Below are 7,879 nucleotides of genomic sequence, written 5' to 3'. Positions count from 1 at the left end.
GGCATAGCAGATAGAAAAATATATGATGTTTCCAACAGATTGTTTTTGGGAGTTTAGTCCCACCATGGAGCAGACCGGGAATCCAGTGGAAGATAGGGTCAACTTTATGACAGTCCCTAATCTCAACTGCCTTTCTGAAAAGAGAATAGATACAAAGGGTGGTTATCTGCTAGTGTCTCTCCAGCTACTGCTACAAAAAATTAGCAAGTCTTACCACCATCTCTAAGTTATAGCTGAATATGATGCACAGAGAATTAAACTCTACTGTTAGAAATATGGGCCCAAATTCATCTCTGAATATGGCCACCTTGGTTAACTGGTGCCATAAAAATTACACTGGCTGGTAGTTAGGAAATATTGACAGCCTTTTGAAATAACTGTTCTTTTTATTCTTTCCCGTTGAGACTGATATTTCAGTAAGAAAACAAAACAAAGCTGAAGCACCTTAGTTTTTTGTAGTTAAAATATAACAAGATTTTTAAAAAATGAAAGATTACAAAATGAAATAGATGCATATATATTAATGTCAAATATAACCAGGCCTGGCTAAATCAATAAAGTGGGTTTATATTTTTATGGCAGTAGCAGTTATTGGGTTTATTCTGTTTTGAACAGCCTTTACAATCAGTTTGATGCAATACCCTAGGGGTGTGATTATCTCATAATATACCTACTCCTGCTTCTACCTTTCTGCTTAATTACATTTCATGAAGCTTTGTTCCTTATGTAAATTAGTAATTTTGTACAAAACATAATAACAAGGCAGCTTTCGCATATGGAACTACAGCTTCATCTGTTTACATAATATTTATCTTTAGTGGTCCTCTACTCAGTTAAAAATATTCCCTGGCTTCTACCAGGTGGAAGCTTGCATACTGTTGCAAAAACAGTCTCTTCAACAGGTAGTTTATTCAGCAAGAAAAAGCACTGGTGAATTTTACAAGTTTGTTTCTTAGATATGCAAAATGTGCTTTATAAGTGCTAATTATTAGGCATTTTGCACGAAAAGATGAGCCAAACCCTTCAAAGTCCAAAATATGCAATTTACCAAACAAGAAAAGAACAAAATAACATAAAATTAAAGTTTGTAACAAAACTGCAAAATGCTGTTTATCTCTGGAAAGGACATACTAATGTTGTTTGCCCTCTTCTCCTCCTCCAGAGTTTTTTTTTTAAACTCTAATCTACATGTGCTAATTATAGGGAATATAAATTCTGGAAACAAAATTAAGAGGATATATTGACAGTATGTGGGCTGTAAATGGAACCTGATCTATTTTCAGCATGATTTTAAAATAACCCTGTAGTTGCATGCAAATTGTGATATAAATTCATGAAATATTTTTATTACAGTAGCATCTAAGGGTTCAAATCAAAATCAGGGTCCCATTGTGCTAGATACTGTACAAACATATGTAATAGACTAGGTTCCTACAACTGAATGTTCCAGTCCTACAAATTATTCCATGTGGGTAAATCCCTGCAGTCATCTATCTGGGCATAAGGTTTGCTCACATGGTGCACCTGCCAAGACTAGCCCTAATTTGAAAAAAGATGCAACAAATGACCATGACAAAGTAAGGAAGTGGAGAGATAATGAAAATAATATCAAATAGTAACATAGTTCTTGCACAACTTGGTGGTTCCAACTCACCTGAAAGACTTTTTTTTAAATACATAAAAGTCTGCAGCACTTTCTAGTCATCATTTCATGTCAGCAATTAGGACATATATGGGTAACTTTCTAATCTATCTAGGTTTTTATACCATCACTGTAATATCTGAGTGCCTTCCAGTACTGCATTAAGCTACATGATTGCAAATCTGTCACGTTGTTTGTTCTCTTATCCTCTCCCCAGAGGGAGAAGTGTGTGGAGTAGAATGTCCTTTTTTTTTTTTTAATACACCTGTTTCTATGTGTTTATATTAGAGGTCAAAGAAATGTGCTTTGCACATGGAGCAGAAAGTGATGCAGTTTATGATAGTCCTTAATTCCCAGGGAAGAAGGTTGTTTCCCACAGAAAAGCTTTACTCTTATTACTAAGGTTAAGATTTTGTCATAGTTATTTTTAGTAAAAGTCATGGACAGGTCACAGGCAATAAACAAAAATTCATGGAAGCCCACAACCTGTCTATGACTTTTACTAAAAATAACAGGGGAGGGACTGCCGCCCGGGGGACCGGACTGAAGCCCGAGCCCTGCAGGGGGGATAGGACTGACAGCCTGAGCCCCACCACCCGCAGGGGACTCCAGCCCCCGCTGCAGCCACTAACAGCTCCAGCCCTGCCATTGCGATGGGGGCCGAAGCCAAAGAAGTCATGGAGGTTCGTTAGTTATGGAATCCCTGACCTCTGTGCCTAAATCATATCCTTACTTATTACCGTTCTTTTGTGCCAGAGGAACAAAGTTTTCAACTGTCTGCATCTCACAGCTTTAAATAACCTTTGAGGCATCCTGGGCCCAGGCCACAGAGTGCTTTGAAGATAAGGACTGAGACCTTAAAGTTGATTCCAAATTCTATGGGAAGCCTATGTAGAGAGTGGAGGACAGGTGTGATATGCTTATGGTAGCCTGTGTTGCTGAAAAGATGCGCTGCAGCATTTTGTGCTAGTCGTAGTTGTGCAAGTTTGAGTTTTCTAAGTGCTAAAGGTTTCATGCTCACATCTACTGCATTATGGTAGTCCAGCTGAGAAGTGACAGCATGAATAACTGAGGCCAGATCCTTGTCCGCCAGGATGAGATGGCGTCTCCTAGCTAACTGGAGATGGTAGAAAGTGTTACTTGTGGCTGTTGCAACATGAGAGCTCAGCTTCAGCAAATCCACGAATACACGTGACCATGGACTAAACTGAGCAATTGTGGATGTGAAAACTTCAATCACAAGAGACTGCACCATGGCTGCAGACTCCTCAAAATACTTTCCTCTGATGACCAACATCACTTCCTTCAGTACTATTAAGCTGGATTCAAATCAAGGTGAAAGTCACTGTGCTCCACTAGGAGAGGAAGGCTCCTCCAGTAGTTAGGGCACTAGCCTGGGCCTTAAGTTGGGAGACAGGGTTCAATTCTCTGCTCTCCCATATGCTCCCCGAGTGACTTTGCATGAGTCACTTAAACCCAGATCTTAAAAGGTATTTAGGTACCAAAATGCCTCAGTGGATCTGGGCCTCAGATCCCCATGTGGAGCGAGTGAGAGTGTGTGTTTGGGAGAAGAGGTAATGGTAATTACCCCTTCCTACCCACACGGGTGGTCTGAGGATAAATACATTGGGAGCCTCCTGCAGCAACGGGAAATCATACATAAGCTGAGGGGCGAGTGGCGGCAGCTGTGACCACGGCGGGTCTGAGTTACACAGCGGCTACCCCCGGGCTGTTTGCTGCAATCTCTCTCGGCAGGGAACAGGGCAGTCCTGTTTTCCCGCCCCTGGCGATCCCCCGACGCCGGCTCCTGGCCCGTTGTTTGTGTCACGCCATTGATGATCTGGCGCGTCCCAGGCCGAGGCCCGACTACAGCCAGCCCCGGGCAGCATCAGCGAACGGCCTAGCCCAGCCCGTCACTCGGCGGTTAGTGCCCGGGGGGCAGCGCCCCGGCCCCTAGGCGAGAGGCTAGGAAACGCCCCCCCCCCATCTCGGCCGCTCAGGCTCAGCCAGCCCCGCACCCGCAGCAGCCTGGGCGGGGAGGGGGAATAACACTCGGCAGCTCCCCATCACCCCGCTGGTTGGCTTAGGTCACGTGCCTCCTCCCCACCAATAGTTGCGCACTCGCGGACATGGAGTCGCCCCGCGCCACTGACTGTTCCCCTAAAGGTTGCCCCGCCCCCAACGCGCGGAGAGACTAGAGCGAGGACTAGCGTGCGAGAGTGCGTGTGCGAGATCTCGCGGTAACTGCCCGCCGCTATTTAAACTCCCAGGAGGCCAGAGCTCGGTCTCTGTCCTCTCTTCCCTCCCTGGTGGGTGAGGTGGTTCCTCGGTCCTGCCTCCCTGGCTGCGGCGGGCCGCGTGGGCAGCAGGGACTGTGCGGCCTGACTCCTCCATGGGGAGCTGGGCCCACGCAGGGTGTGGGGCGGCGGGGAGGGTGGCAGAGCGCTCCTCGCCCGGGGTGGGGGGGTCGCTGCGCCGGCGGCTCTCGCGCCTCTCCCGCTGTGCCCTTCTGCTGCGCCCCGGATCGCCGGTAGATGCGGGAGCCGGGTGAGGCTGGCCCCGCGGGTGGCCGCTCCGGGAGCATGTCCGACGTGGCGGCAGAAATAAGGAGCTTTGTGCAGGTAGAGACGGGTCCGCGCGCCTGAGGGGCTGACGGGTGGCACGGCCGTTACCTAGAGGGCTCCGCTCCGGTGCGGCCTGTACCTGCGCGCGCCTCTGATCGCTCATCGGGGGGGGGGGTTAACGGCCCTGCTTGGCAGCGCAGGTCCGCTGTCTTCTCTTCGTCAGCACTGGCGATATTAACGTAACAAACTAAAAATCTTCATAACCTGATCTAGCCCCGCACTTGGCTCCTTGAACTATTCATTTAACACGTTGCGGAGCTAACTGCTTTGGCAAAGTATTTGGCATTTTAATGAAGTCTAGTCCTGTCTCTCTTGATACATAAATGACTCAACGTGCGTTAAATTACTATGTTGTAAATACTCGAAAATCATGGGGGGAGGGGAAGCAACTTGCACAATTAATGTTTATTTAGCAAATGGCATTTTTCTCCATGTGGACCATGAAAATTGAGTAACCCGTTTCATTTACTGGTTCTTGTCCATTTGCCCAAAAGCTGTGTCTTAAACATCACACTGCAGAGAAATTCTTAGGCACAGCTCGCTATTCCAACTTTTTTAAAAGTTGGAAACATTTCTACTAGATTTTTTTACTCGTTTAAAATCGTGTCACGTTTAATAGTGTTGTTTCTTGTGTGTAACTATTGCCATGTGCTTTAATCTTTACACTGCTTGAGTACCTCATGTATACTGTTACAATATGTATCTAAGATTCCAGTGAAAAGTTACTATGTTTTTTAAAGGTGAACTTTCACTTTAGATATTAAATAGCCATATTAAGTGACATAAATACAAAATATCATTTTTGCTTATTTTATTAGTATTTTTTAATCTATTGCAGAAACATGGCTTTTTATATTTAGATATATATTTTTAACTTACTAGGGCCGACCATGGACCATGCTGCCAGTTTAGGAAAGCAAATATTTATTTCCCTAAACTTGAACCATTGGCTTTTTTGCTTTAGAATCTGACTTGATTATTAATAGTTGGATTGTATACAAGGGATTTTATAGAATAAAACCCCAAATTATGGCCCTTTGATCTCACCAATTTAAGTGATCTTATGTTGCTTGTCTATTGAAAATGTTGAATTTTAAGTATTTTTTTTAAACATCGCATAGTAACATGTCCTTTAAAATATTGTGCAGATAAATGGTCACACCTGACTGAAATGCTCATGAAGACACCTCTTAAGAATGAAGTGCCTCTGCTGGAAAGTAAGCAGTTCTAATTGAATGAAAGTTAGTAGTTTGCCTTGATTCCAACTTTATGGTAGTTGGATGATAAATTAGAGGAATTTTTATGAATTACCTACAAATCACTAAATTACAGTGAGTTTGAGAATAAAATGTTAAAGGAATTTTGTGATCAGTAATATTTTCCCCTTTTTTGCTTTGCCCTCTTAAGGCAGACTGTGCTTTAAGTGGCCAACACAGAGGGGTATAGTAATTCTCTCTCAAACCCAGAGGTGAGATTAAAACTCTTCTCTGGATCCTGTCGGGAGGAACAAACTCATGAGGAAATCAATTTAATGTGTTACAAATTTATTCAAAAAGGGAATTGTATCTGTTTTCTTCAGGTTCATTGACTTGAACCATTGGTGCTAGCATCAGGTTACTATGCTTAGTTTTACTTTATGGTGTTAGGGAATTACTTGTGATCGTATGTAGCTTTTCCTGGTTTCAGAGTCCTCAAGAATGTATTTATAATTATCAGATGCCTAGATGTACTTCATAGAACTTGCAAGACACTTTGACATGAATCTCCTTGAAGAGTGACAAATTCCCAGGTATGTAATATAAATAGGAGCATCAGACTGAGGTGGGTGGGTACATATTTTTCACCAGTTGAAGTAAATTCTAAATTTGTGTATCTAGCCAACCTTCCAAGGCGCTTCCATGGAAACTTAACTGTGTCAAGAGAATAAACACTTCAGTGTAAGATTGTCTGGGAGTCCTCTGCATAATAACTTTCTTCTGCAATGAATGTTTACTAGTAATAGCTGATAGTGGAATTATAGCTCTGAAGTGAATTAGTGACACATGACTACTCAATTCAATTTATTGGCATAAAATAAGCTATAAACTTAATAGCTTGACTTTCATTCTTGGCTCTCTGGCTGTCATCTACATTACAAGTTTTGCTGATTTAGCTCAACTTTAACATACCTTTTATAGTTTAAATCCTAGTGTGGACACTCTAAAATTGAAACCTGGCTTACAGTGATTTAGCTGACCAACTTTAATTGGAAATAGCTGAGGAAATCTTGAGGCATATTGGAGGCATGACAAATATATTGCATTTATGAATTATTTTGCTGGTGATGAAACTCTTCTCTTTTTTTTTTTTAACAGGGGGGAAAAATGAACAAAACATAAGATTCAAACTTGCAGCTCCTGCTTTGATGAAAGTGTAGTAATGATTACTGACTTCATCCATGGTCATTTAATTGTTTTCTGTAATGTATCATGTCTCAAAACAGTAAGATAAGTAATGACTAGGACAGCACAACAATTGGTAGCTTCAGTTTGCATGGTTAAAGTTTTGACCCAGCTCATGTTTCAGTTCTGAAATGGAATAAAACTAGTGTCATTCATCTTTGAATAACATATTTGGGGAATGTTTTTATACTATATTCAACTAATAAAGAATTTTGTAGTACAATGTACCTGGCCATTTTTTGCATGCAAATGCAGCAGAGGATTTGAAGCATGAAGAGGAGGAAGTGGATGAAGCTGAAACATTAGGAGATACAATTCCTATCCCTACATGTCATTGCTAGATGACAGACCTTCTGAGGCATGAGTACTTCTGCTTATGCCTTGCATATCTGGGTCACAATCCAGTCAATAGGCTGCTTACACACTGAGACAAACAGGTCACTTGTGGTCTACAGATTGAAGCAGGAGTCATTTATCAGGTGGGGCAGACTCCACCAATTAATGACTTGGGAGATCCCACGTAGTCAACATATAAAACAATTTACAAAAAAGCATAATTTACCATAAGACAATAAAATTACACTTCTTTTCAGGGTAGAAAGACACACAAACCTTAGTTGCCTTCTGTGCAGTCAGTTTTCTCAAACTGAAGCCATCGTAATGTTTTCATAAGAGTGGTTTCGTACAGACTTGTACATAGTTAGATTACAGAAATAATTGAAGTAAAAAATAGAGAAATATTTGCGTAGTACTGTCAAACTTATTCCAATCACCAGCTGAAGACCTTCCTTCAATCCAGCTGTTCTTTGTAGTGGCAGGCAATAGAACAGTGTGTTACAAGCCTACTCTGTCACTGTATGAAGTAGTGGGTGGAGCATGTGATTGTATTCTGCCTTCCTTCATCTCAAAACTCATCTAAGGTCCTTGCAATTATACTACCCGATCTAGGTAATTCAGTGGACAATGATGCATTTGCAATTTAAGGCCCCAAGAATGTGGAGTGGGATATTGGAAATTCTTAATCTTAAGCAAAAAAGTGGCCAATAGCAGGTCTAGCTCCTAGGTGCAGGCCCTGTGTCTCTTTCCTCCCCAGCTCCCATTGGCTAATTCCCAGCCAGTAAGAGCCAGTGCTCAGGGTGTGGGCAATGCACAGAGCCCTGTGGGCCCCCCAC

The 7,879-nt window shown here is 42.5% G+C and overlaps 1 long non-coding RNA gene and 1 other non-coding gene across 2 annotated transcripts; both read left to right on the top strand.

The window, feature by feature from the left end:
- Window positions 1-4,108: 4,108 nt before the first annotated feature.
- LOC112117989 lies at window positions 4,109-6,735 on the top strand. Its single transcript, XR_002909009.1, has 4 exons — window positions 4,109-4,263; window positions 5,415-5,483; window positions 5,983-6,055; window positions 6,621-6,735. It is a non-coding gene; the product is annotated as an uncharacterized LOC112117989 (long non-coding RNA).
- LOC112118074 lies at window positions 5,661-5,778 on the top strand. Its single transcript, XR_002909023.1, has one exon. It is a non-coding gene; the product is annotated as a small nucleolar RNA SNORA26 (small nucleolar RNA).
- Window positions 6,736-7,879: the final 1,144 nt, after the last annotated feature.

The sequence above is a fragment of the Terrapene carolina genome, unplaced genomic scaffold (genome assembly GCF_002925995.2).
Source record: "Terrapene carolina triunguis isolate 2854851 unplaced genomic scaffold, T_m_triunguis-2.0 Scaffold66, whole genome shotgun sequence".
NCBI lineage: Eukaryota > Metazoa > Chordata > Testudines > Emydidae > Terrapene > Terrapene triunguis.
This window is presented reverse-complemented; position numbering and strand designations above follow the sequence as displayed.